Below are 12,332 nucleotides of genomic sequence, written 5' to 3' on the forward strand. Positions count from 1 at the left end.
ATCTGCATGTTACCCTTAAAAGCCAATGACCCTCCCTCCTGCAGTGTTGTCCGCAATTCGGATAATGGCCAGCTGGCGGTGCTATTCCCTTAGCTCTCAAGCTGACTCACTCCACTGACAAGACAAGGCGGCGTCACGATGCATCTGCCATGACGTTGCTGATTCCAGGTGGTGGTGTTCCCATGTATCTGCTGCCATTGTCCTTCTCGTGGTCGTTGTCCCCGGCGGAACCAAATTGTGCATCCGTGAGCAGGTTATTGCCGAGTAAGTGCCGCTTCATAGCGTTGCACATGACTCTTCCTATCACTTTGCTGATGATGGAGGGTAGATTTATAGGCCAGTTACTGGCTGGGTTGGAGATTTCCTGTTTCTTGTGTCCAGGATACACCTGGGGAAATTTCCACATTGCCAGGTAGATGACAGTATTGTACTGTACAGAAACGGCGCGGCTGGTGGCACAACAAGTTTGAGAGCAGAGGTCTGTAGCACTATTGGAGGAATATTGACCTCTGACGAAGACCGAAAATCATCATCCATTATTCACTTCTGGCTGAAGCTTATTGCCAATACTTGAGCGTCACCTTTTGCACAGATGTGCTGGACTCCACCACCTTTGAGGCTGGGGTTATTTCTGGGGCCTGCTCCGCCAGTCGCTGTTTAATTGTCCACCACCATTGAGGACTGGATGTGTCAGGACTGCAGAGCTCAGATGTGATCGGTTGGTTGTGGGATCGTAACGACCAGGGGAAAAATGCGGGAGGGGCGGGGAAGGGGGGATGGAGGGAAACAAATCAGACCACATTCAATGAGGGGCATAGGTCGAAAGGGAAGAGGAGGAAGGGAGGAAACCCAAGGGAGCCACAGAGTGAAACAAGGGAGTGATGAGGGGAGGGGCCAGGAACGCCCCCCCCCGACCCCCGCAAGGCCAACAATTAAAGTTGCAGCAGAAAGGAGCAGAACACACTGTGTGACACCCAGGGCAGAGGTCGGTACTAGGGGAAAAAACAGACTACCAACGGCGGGGGGGGGGGGGGGGGGGGGTGGTGGTGAGGGGCGTGGGCGGACGGAGGAAACACATGTAAAAAATCTCTGTAAATAAGAAGGGACTCTTCATGTAAATACAAGGTGCACCATAGATTGAGTTGTTACTGTTGATAACTTTTCGTTGGTTCAATTGGTTCTGTTTTATAACCTTTGCTCTAGAGTCGCCAGGTATCTTTATGATACCACCACGCGGTTCAAGTTCAAGTAATGATCAATAACTCAATACAGCAATCAGTAAGATTTAAATCAAAGCACCTTTATTATACACAGTAATCGCTACTCATGCACAAATTCTACTTCTAAAACTAACAGGCCTACACTTAGCTTCGGGCTAGCCCACCAGGTCAGGGGAACAAATGACCTTTCGTTCGGGTTCTAAGTCTGCGGGATTCGAAGTTGGTACGGATTGGTAGCTAGGAGCGCCTATCTCGTAGCGAGTGTTGACTTAAGACTCACTGGATATCGGCGGCAGCTGCACCGGTCAAGGTCAAGGGTTGTTCGCGTTGCTGAGTGACCCGGTCAAGAAGAACGATTTAAACTTGGGGGCTTAACTTCATAGTCGCCATGGGCTTCCTGCCTTTCGGGGCGGACCCTGTACCTGGTTCCAAGTGGTTGGACTTCGTTCCAATCGCTTGGTTCGATTTCTCCAATACTGGAGCAGTTCCCTGATCGATGGGCGGTCTTGAGGTGTCCGTTAACCTCTTTTGTGCTGGCTCCTGCTGGCGCCAGGGAGTCTGACTTGGCCTTGTTTATCCCAAATGTTTCGATTGTTCCCAGGGATCGCTCATTAGTATGTAGATGACTGTTACATCATTATGCAGATGGCTGCTTGTATCTATGCTGTCTGGGCTTTTGCAGAGTTTAATACACAGTCTTGCACCTGCTAGTTTCTGCCTGTTTTGGCTGAATTTCCCTTCAGGCTTTGCTGTCCTCCATTTTAAATCGGGTTTTGGCCAACCCAGATGGCAACACTACTCTGCAAAAAATGACCCAGAATGAGTACTCAACACCGACAACTGCCAATCTCCAGACGCAATTCTGCAACTCATCTGCTTCATTCTGGATCACAACGTCTTCACCTTCGACAACAAGTTCTTCATCCAGACGCACAGAACAGCCATGGGGACCAGATTCGGACCCCAATATGCCAACATCTTCATGCACAAGACCTACTCTCCGACACTATACACCAGATACATCGATGACATTGTTTTCCTTTGGACCCACGGTGAAGAATCACTGAAACGACTACTCGATGACATCAATAAGTTCCATCCAACCATCAGACTCACCATGGACTACTCGCCAAATCAGTTGCATTCTTGGACACACTCGTCTCCATCAAGGACGGTCACCTCCGCACTTCGCTTTACCGCAACCCCATGGATAACCTCACGATGCTTCACTTCTCCAGCTTCCACCCTAAACACATTAAAGAAGCCACCCCCTATGGACAAGCTCTCCGTATACACAGGATCTTCAGGTCCCGTTCAGGTTATTGTTGATCGAAAGCCTCTCAATCACTGCCTTGGACATTCTCAATGACTGAACATCCACAGCCCTCTGGGGTGGAGAATTCCAAAGACTCACATCCCTCTGTGAAAGGACATTTCTCGTCATCTCGGTCCTAACTGGCACCCCCCCCCCTTATTTTGAAATTGTGCCCTCTGGTACCAGACTCCCCGAGGGAAACATCTTCCCTGCCTCTACCCTCTCTATTCCTTAAAGCGTTGTGTAGGTTTCAATGAGATCACTTCATTCTCCAGAGAGAATACAGGCCCAATTTGCCCAATCTCACTTCATAGATAGTCCCGCCATCCCCAAACTAGTCTGGTGAATCTTCGCTGCGCTCCTTCCGTGACAATAATATCCTTACTGGGGTAAGGGGACCAAAACTGTACGCAGTGCACCAGGTTAGGTCCAACCAAACTCCAATACAATTGAAGCAACACCTCACTGCCCATGTACTTAAATGCCCTTGCAATAAAGGCAACCACCCCATTAGCCTAGCCAATAGCTTTTTCAACCTGAGTGTTAGCCTTCAGTGACTTCTGGACAAGGACACCCAGGTCCCAGTGTGCCTCATATTTTCCCAGTGTGCAACCTGGCCTCCCTATGGCTTTGTCTATCGCTGGCTAGCAAAAAAACCCACATCGATCTTAGATTTATTAATATGACTTCCGCTGCTTTTTATTTATTGTACACTGCCTTCCACCTTTTGGCTGAAGCGGCGCCACCGGAGCTCCTGTCCCGAATCACCTCCGGCAATGATCAATATAAACCCACCGCCTCCTGCTGGCTCAAACGCGTGAAGGGTTTTATTTCCGCCCACCACACACTAATTTGGAGGGTTTGCAGCCCGCACCGCAAAAGTGGAGATGCCGGGGATTGAATCCGCGGCCTCATATATGCAAAACATGCGCTCTACCACTGAGCTACATCCCCGCCACGGAATTGGCTGTTGCTTTCCAGCTTGACCAAATCACCCAGGCTGAGGGGGAACCAGCCATTTCATTGCCATCATCTCTTCTCACGATCTCATTATTTGGTGTCCTGATTCTAGTTTGGTGAATTTGAGCTGCACTCCTTCCCACAACAATGTCTCCTTCCTGAGCTATGAGGCACAGACAAGTCACTCCAGAAGTGGTCTAACCAGCTGCAGAGGAAACAATAAGGTGCACCTCCCACACAAGAAATGGGAATACACTAAAAAGAGTCACCTGAGGCCTGTTTAGGGGCACAGAGATACACATTGTATTCTTCTCTTTGAAGTTTAAGTAGTGTGAGTCATCCTGAAGTCTGTATAAATGACAGACAGAAAGCGCAGTCAGTAAGCGTTGTGCAGGTCAAAGAGATACAGTCTGAGTGAGTGAGACACATCCAGAGTGGGAATTTGAAACTTGGTAATTTGGTGCAGTGAGGTAACCAGGAAAGGTAAGTGGTAAATCTAATTCTGCTGTTTTTCAGTTAAAAGTGCAGTGTAGATTAGTGTCTGATTGGCTCAAGCTGACCCCACCCTAATTGCTGAGAGGCAGTTATCTGGCAGTCACCTGAGGCCTGTTTAGGGGCACAAAGGTACACATTGTATTCTTCTCTTTGAAGCTTAAGTAGTGTGAGTCATCCTGAAGTCTGTATAAAAGACAGACAGAAAGCGCACTCAGTAAGCATTGTGCAGGTCAAAGAGACACAGTCTGAGTGAGTGAGACACATCCAGAGTGAGAATTTGGAACTTGGTAATTTGGTGCAGTGAGGTAATTCGGTGCAGAGTGGGAGAAGGTGATTTTTCCCTACTGCTTTGTTCTCTCTCTTTCTTCTGGACTGTAACTGTTAATCAGCAGGGAGAGAACCTGAGGGCATCTGAGACCCTCAGACGGTAAGTAAGTGATTTTTACTCATTTTTACTTTTATTATCTTTTCAAATTGTGTGTGTGTGTGTGTGTGTGTGTGTTTGCGTGTGCGGAGGGGGGGCGGGGTGCGGAGGGGGAAACTGAAGTGACATCACAGAAAAGGTGTGACCTGATTGGCTGATTGGGAATCTACACTAAATTTAAAAAATTAAGCATTGGTAAACTAATTAAACATAATTACTTAATTATAATTTAGAGGGGTATCTAAGCCAGAAATCGGAGAGTACTGCATTTAGCTTTCACATTTATAGTAGAAATCTAGTGCTAGGAAAGATATAGTTAACAGTAACTTTTAAAAAAACTTTTAACTTTACTTTACTAATTAATTGATGCAATGTCAGCTAGAGGGGCGCAGTGCTCTGTCTGTGAGATGTGGCAGGTCCGGGAGGCATCCAGCGTCTCGGATGGCTTCATCTGCAGAACGTACACTCACCTGGAGCGCCTCACAAACTGCATGGTTCGGTTGGAGCCGCAGTTGGATGCACTTAGAAGCATGCAGGTGGCGGAAAACGTCATAGATAGCAGTTATATAAATGTGGTCACACCCAAGGTACAGGCAGAGAAATGGGTGACCACCAGAAAGGGCAACCAGTCAGTGCAGGAATCCCCTGTGGTTGTCCCCCTCTCGAACAGGTATACTCCTTTGGATACTGTCGGGGGGGGATAGCCTATCAGGGGAAAACAGCAGCAGCCAGAACAGTGGCACCACGGCTGGCTCTGATGTTCAGAAGGGAGGGTCAAAGCGCAGAAGAGGAATAGTCATAGGGGACTCTATAGTCAGGGGCACAGATAGGCGCTTCTGTGGACATGAAAGAGACTCCAGGATGGTATGTTGCCTCCCTGGTGTCTCCGAAAGGGTATAGGGAATCCTGAAGTGGGTGGGCAAACAGGCAGAGGTCGTTGTACATATTGGTACTAACGACATAGGCAGGAAGGGGCACGAGGTCCTGCAGCAGGAGTTCAGGGAGCTAGGCAGAAAGTTCTGTAGACGTTGAAAGTTGCCCTCGTACGAACGGGATATGGCACTCGACTCATCGATCGACAGTTCCAACGCGCCACAGCGAAAAACCGGACCGACCTCCTCAGAAGACAAACATGGGACACAACCGACAGAATACCCTTCGTCGTCCAGTACTTCCCCGGAGCGGAGAAACTACGTCATCTTCTTCACAGCCTTCAACACGTCATTGATGACGATGAACATCTTGCCAAGGTCATCCCCACACCCCCACTACTTGCCTTCAAACAACCGCGCAAGCTCAAACAAACCATTGTTTGCAGCAAACTACCCAGTCTTCAGAACAGTGACCACGACACCACACAACCCTGTCATGGCAATCTCTGCAAGACGTGCCAGATCATCGACATGGATACCACTATTACACGTGAGAACACCACCCACCAGGTATGCTGTACATACTTGTGCGACTCGGCCAACGTTGTCTACCTCATACGCTGCAGGAAAGGATGTCCCGAAGCGTGGTACATTGGCGAGACCATGCAGACGCTGCGACAACGAATGAACGGACATCGCGCAACAATCACCAGGCAGGAATGTTCCCTTCCAGTCGGGGAACACTTCAGCAGTCAAGGGCATTCAGCCTCTGATCTCCGGGTAAGCGTTCTCCAAGGCGGCCTTCAGGACCCGCGACAACGCAGAATCGCCGAGCAAAAACTTATAGCCAAGTTCCGCACACATGAGTGCGGCCTCAACCGGGACCTGGGATTCATGTCACATTACATTCATCCCCCACCATCTGGCCTGCGAAATCCTACCAACTGTCCTGGCTTGACACAATTCACACCTCTTTAACCTGGGGTCACCCCATCTCTGGATCTGTAAAGATTTAATCACCTGCTGATGCTCGCATTCCAAGCATTGTTTGGCATCTTTGAATTTGTCTATATATGAGTTTCTGGAACAGACCTCTTCATTCACCTGAGGATGGAGCAGCGCTCCGAAATCTAGTGACATCGAAACAAACCTGTTGGACTATAACCTGGTGTTGTAAGACTTCGTACTGTGCTCACCCCAGTCCAACGCCGGCATTTCCACATCACTGATTTAGAAACCAGGGCAGAGCACGAACACAGACCCCCACTACCATAAATTTTGCACAGTACGAAGTCTTACAACACCAGGTCAAAGTCCAACAGGTTTATTTCGACGTCAGTAGCGCTGCTCCCTCCTCAGGTGAATCTTGCAGTCGAGTATCCCGCATTTGGGGACATCGCAGGCGTCAGCACACCCGAAGTGCAATGGGCTAGTCTCGTCCTGAACAACCCACTTTCTAGATGATGGTTACACCCCTGCCAGGTAAGTATACCTCAAAACTCTCACAGCCTCCCGTCCCACATCAGCTACTACCTTTCACAATCACACTAACTCAGTTTTCAAACTCAGAACCTCGCCCTGTTCAGAATGTATTTCCATTCTATAGGGCATCATTCTTCTTACCACTACACACTTGCACATCCTTCTAGCTAAGGAACGAAAGCTGTTTGTTTGAGAGAGTCTTTGTTCATATTTACATATTGCCCTGAAAAGGAAATGACCCGCCCTCCTGAAAACTTGTCTGCAATACGGATAATCGTCAGACAGTGGTGCTGTTACCTTCGCTGTCAAGGTGACTCACTCCACTGACAAGACAACGGGGCGATGCATCTGCCAAGACTTTCTTGCTCTGAACCTGATGGGTTTTTTTTTTAAATCACCGCGGGCGGGATGAAGAAGCACAAACAAACCGGATCCACACCGTCCCCCCCCCCCCGTCCCGTCCCCCCCGCCAACCCCGCTCTGGTCCTGCCCCCCAGACGGGAAAAATCACAGCAAAACTTAGAAACCCAGGGTACCAATAACACCCTGTGCGAGTTGGTCTTGTGTACCTTAAACGGAACTCGAGTATCCCTGCTGCCAGTATTCATGATTTGCACTGGGAACTCAACATTTGGAGCTGTTGTTTTGTTCTTCTTGGGTGAGATTCCCCACCCCTCCTCTGAATGGAAAGCTTGCAGTTAGCATTCCAAATGTGTGAGGTGATGCATTTTGGGAGGGTTAACAAGACAAGAGACCACACAATAAACAGTGGGACGCTAGGATGTGCAGAGGGAACTTGTGGGTGCAAATCATTGAAGGCAGTAGGTTAGGTGGATAGGGGGTTAAAAAGGAATGCTTGTTTTTACGAGCAAGGCATATAATATAAGAGCAGGAAGGTTATGATGGAGCTGTAAAAGACACTGGTTAGGACACAGCTGGAGTGCTGTGTGCAGTTCAGGACACCATATTACAGGAAGGATGTGATTGCACTGGAGAGGGTGCAGAGGAAATTCGTCAGGATGTTTTCTGGGCTGGAGTGTTTCAGCTATGAAGGGAGGCTGGTTAGGCTGGGGCTGTTCTCCTTAGAGCAGAGAAGGCTGCTCTAAGCCCCCTGTGAGTTGCTTAATTGTCCACAACCATTGACGGCTGGATGTGGCAGGGCTGCAAAGCTTTGATGTGATCGGTTGGCTGTGGGATCGCTGAGCTCAGTCTAGCACTTGCTGCTTATGTTGTTTGACTTTCAATTAGCTAATCGTTTGTTGTAGCTTCACCAGGTTGATGGGTGATTTGTCGTCTTGCTGGTGTTGCTAACTGTTAAATTAGTTAAGAGCTAATTGATTATGTGAATTTGTATTTTTCCAGTGTGATACAGGGGTGCTACAAGGAGTGTGGGGAGCGCGCAAATTGCGGGAGGAAAGATGGTTGGTGGGATTTGCGGATGTCAAAATAAAATGTCAGGGAGAGAATTGGGTGGGATGAGGGTACACTTTTACTGCGGATTGTTGGGGGCGAAATGTAGTTGCGGAAGGTGTGGGGTAATTTGCAGGCAGTTTAATAAGGCGTGCAGAGAAAGAATATTTGTCCATTGACAACGAGAGGACAATAACGGGTAGCATATATTTGGTGAGAGGAAACACAACGTGCGTACGTAGACGAGAAGTACTGTCGTGGCCAATGCAGAACAAGAAGAAACATGTTCGATATTCAGTTATCGGCAACTGTATTAGTGATTTATAAATCAGGGGAGAGCGCGAACGCAGGCCCCCACCACCACAAATTTTGCAGTCGACTACCCCGCATTTGGGGACTGCGCAGCCGTCAGCACATCGGAAGTGCAATGGGCTAACCTCGTTCTGGGCGAACCACCTTCTAGATGATGGTTTCACACCTGCCAGGTAAGTATACCTCGCAACTCTCACAGCCTCCCGTCACATCAGCTACTACCTTTCACAGTCACACTAACTCAGTTTTCAAACTCAGAACCTCGCCCTGTTCAGAATGTATTTCCATTCTATAGGGCATCATTCTTCTTACCACTACACACTTGCACATCCTTCTAGCTAAGGAACGAAGGCTGTTTGTTTGAGAGAGTCTCTGTTAGTATTTGCATATTGCCCTTAAAAGGAAATGACCCGCCCGCCTGAAAAATTGTCTGCAATACGGATAATCGCCAGTCAGTGGTGCTGTTACCTTAGCTGTCAAGGTGACTCACTCCACTGACAAGACAACGGGGCGATGCATCTGCCAAGACTTTCTTGCTCTGAACCTGATGGTTTTTTAAAAAAATCACCGCGGGCGGGATGAAAAAGCACAAACAAACCGGATCCCCCCCCCCCCCAACCCCGCTCTGGTCCTGCCCCCCAGACGGGAAAAATCACAGCAAAACTTAGAAACCCAGGGTACCAATAACACCCTGTGCGAGTTGGTCTTGGGTACCTTAAACGGAACTCGAGTATCCCTGCTGCCAGTATTCATGATTTGCACTGGGAACTGAACATTTGGAGCTGTTGTTTTGTTCTTCTTGGGTGAGATTCCCCACCCCTCCTCTGAATGGAGAGCTTGCAGTTAGCATTCCAAATGTGTGAGGTGATGCATTTTGGGAGGGTTAACAAGACAAGAGACCACACAATAAACAGTGGGACGCTAGGATGTGCAGAGGGAACTTGTGGGTGCAAATCATTGAAGGCAGTAGGTTAGGTGGATAGGGGGTTAAAAAGGAATGCTTGTTTTTACGAGCAAGGCATATAATATAAGAGCAGGAAGGTTATGATGGAGCTGTAAAAGACACTGGTTAGGACACAGCTGGAGTGCTGTGTGCAGTTCAGGACACCATATTACAGGAAGGATGTGATTGCACTGGAGAGGGTGCAGAGGAAATTCGTCAGGATGTTTTCTGGGATGGAGTGTTTCAGCTATGAAGGGAGGCTGGTTAGGCTGGGGCTGTTCTCCTTAGAGCAGAGAAGGCAGCTCTAAGCCCCCTGTGAGTTGCTTAATTGTCCACAACCATTGACGGCTGGATGTGGCAGGACTGCAAAGCTTTGATGTGATCGGTTGGCTGTGGGATCGCTGAGCTCAGTCTAGCACTTGCTGCTTATGTTGTTTGACTTTCAATTAACTAATCGTTTGTTGTAGCTTCACCAGGTTGATGGGTGATTTGTCGGCTGGCTGGTGTTGCTAACTGTTAAATTAGTTAAGAGCTAATTGATTATGTGAATTTGTATTTTTCCAGTGTGATACAGGGGTGCTACAAGGAGTGTGGGGAGCGCGCAAATTGCGGGAGGAAAGATGGTTTCTGGGATTTGCGGATATCAAAATAAAATGTCAGGGAGAGAATTGGGTGGGATGAGGGTACACTTTTACTGCGGATTGTTGGGGGCGAAATGTAGTTGCGGAAGGTGTGGGGTAATTTGCAGGCAGTTTAATAAGGCGTGCAGAGAAAGAATATTTGTCCATTGACAACGAGAGGACAATAACGGGTAGCATATATTTGGTGAGAGGAAACACAACGTGCGTACGTAGACGAGAAGTACTGGCGTGGACAATGCAGAACAAGAAGAAACATGTTCGATATTCAGTTATCGGCAATTGTATTATTGATTTATAAATCAGGGGAGAGCGCGAACGCAGTCCCCCACTACCACAAATTTGGCAGTCGACTACCCCGCATTTGGGGACTTCGCAGGCGTCAGCACACCCGACGTGCAATGGGCGAACCACCTCGTTCTGGGCGAACCACCTTCTAGATGATGGTTTCACACCTGCCAGGTAAGTATACCTCAAAACTCTCACAGCCTCCCGTCACATCAGCTACTACCTTTCACAGTCACACTAACTCAGTTTTCAAACTCAGAACCTCGCTCTGTTCAGAATGTATTTGCATTCTATAGGGCATCATTCTTCTTACCACTACACACTTGCACATCCTTCTAGCTAAGGAACGAAGGCTGTTTGTTTGAGAGAGTCTCTGTTAGTATTTACATATTGCCCTTAAAAGGAAATGACCCGCCCTCCTGAAAAATTGTCTGCAATACGGATAATCGCCAGTCAGTGGGGCTGTTACCTTAGCTGTCAAGCTGACTCAGTCCACTGACAAGACAACGGGGCGATGCATCTGCCAAGACTTTCTTGCTCTGAACCTGATGGTTTTTTAAAAAAATCACCGCGAGCGGGATGAAGAAGCACAAACAAACCGGATCCCCCCCCCCCCCCAACCCCGTTCTGGTCCTGCCCCCCAGACGGGAAAAATCACAGCAAAACTTAGAAACCCAGGGTACCAATAACAGCCTGTGCGAGTTGGTCTTGGGTACCTTAAACGGAACTCGAGTATCCCTGCTGCCAGTATTCATGATTTGCACTGGGAACTCAACATTTGGAGCTGTTGTTTTGTTCTTCTTGGGTGAGATTCCCCACCCCTCCTCTGAATGGAGAGCTTGCAGTTAGCATTCCAAATGTGTGAGGTGATGCATTTTGGGAGGGTTAACAAGACAAGAGACCACACAATAAACAGTGGGACGCTAGGATGTGCAGAGGGAACTTGTGGGTGCAAATCATTGAAGGCAGTAGGGTTGGTAGATAGGAGGTTAAAAAGGAATGCTTGTTTTTACTAGCAAGGCATATAATATAAGAGCAGGAAGGTTATGATGGAGCTGTAAAGAACACTGGTTAGGCCACAGCTGGAATTGTGCAGTTCCGGGCACCATATTACAGGAAGGATGTGATTGCACTGGAGAGGGTGCAGAGGAAATTCGTCAGGATGTTTTCTGGGATATAAGAGAAGGCTGCTCTGAGCCCCCAGTGAGTTGCTTAATTGTCCACAACGATTGACGGCTGGATGTGGCAGGACTGCAAAGCTTTGATGTGACCGGTTGGTTGTGGAATCGCTGAGCTCAGTCTAGCAGTTGCTGCTTATGTTGTTTGACTTTCAACTAACTAATCGTTTGTTGTAGCTTCACCAGGTTGATGGGTGATTTGTCGGCTGGCTGGTGTTGCTAACTGTTAAATTAGTTAAGAGCTAATTGATGATGTGAATTTGTATTTTTCCAGTGTGATACAGGGGTGCTACAAGGAGTGTGGGGAGCGCGCAAATTGCGGGAGGAAAGATGGTTTCTGGGATTTGCGGATATCAAAATAAAATGTCAGGGAGAGAATTGGGTGGGATGAGGGTACACTTTTACTGCGGATTGTTGGGGGCGAAATGTAGTTGCGGAAGGTGTGGGGTAATTTGCAGGCAATTTAATAAAGCGTGCAGAGAAAGAATATTTGTCCATTGACAACGGGAGGACAATAACGGGTAGCATATATTTGGCGAGAGGAAACACGACGTGCGTACGGAGACGAGAAGTACTGACGTGAACAATGTCGTGGACAATGCAGAACAAGAAGAAACATGGTTCAATACTCAGCCGTCGGCAATTAAGCGCGAACCACCACAAATTTTGCAGTCGAGTATCCCGCATTTGGGGACATCGCAGGCGCCAGCACACCCGAAGTGCGGTGCACTAAGCTAGCCTCGTCCTGGGCGAACCACATTCGAGATCATGGTTTTAACCCTGCCAGGTAAGTAT

At 48.3% G+C, this 12,332-nt stretch overlaps 4 non-coding genes and 1 pseudogene across 4 annotated transcripts; all 5 read right to left on the bottom strand.

The window, feature by feature from the left end:
- Nucleotides 1-3,417: 3,417 nt before the first annotated feature.
- trnaa-ugc (transfer RNA alanine (anticodon UGC)) lies at nucleotides 3,418-3,489 on the bottom strand. The gene has a single exon. It is a non-coding gene; the product is annotated as a tRNA-Ala (tRNA).
- A 3,156-nt stretch (nucleotides 3,490-6,645) lies between these two features.
- On the bottom strand, nucleotides 6,646-6,776 carry LOC140390909 (U1 spliceosomal RNA; annotated as a pseudogene).
- Nucleotides 6,777-8,507: 1,731 nt separating this feature from the next.
- LOC140390890 (U1 spliceosomal RNA) lies at nucleotides 8,508-8,671 on the bottom strand. The gene has a single exon (XR_011934941.1). It is a non-coding gene; the product is annotated as a U1 spliceosomal RNA (small nuclear RNA).
- Nucleotides 8,672-10,374: 1,703 nt separating this feature from the next.
- Nucleotides 10,375-10,541, bottom strand: LOC140390883 (U1 spliceosomal RNA). Its single transcript, XR_011934934.1, has one exon. It is a non-coding gene; the product is annotated as a U1 spliceosomal RNA (small nuclear RNA).
- A 1,631-nt stretch (nucleotides 10,542-12,172) lies between these two features.
- Nucleotides 12,173-12,332, bottom strand: LOC140390905 (U1 spliceosomal RNA). Its single transcript, XR_011934949.1, has one exon. It is a non-coding gene; the product is annotated as a U1 spliceosomal RNA (small nuclear RNA).

This window comes from Scyliorhinus torazame, chromosome 14 (assembly GCF_047496885.1).
Source record: "Scyliorhinus torazame isolate Kashiwa2021f chromosome 14, sScyTor2.1, whole genome shotgun sequence".
In the NCBI taxonomy this organism is placed as follows: Eukaryota; Metazoa; Chordata; class Chondrichthyes; order Carcharhiniformes; family Scyliorhinidae; genus Scyliorhinus; species Scyliorhinus torazame.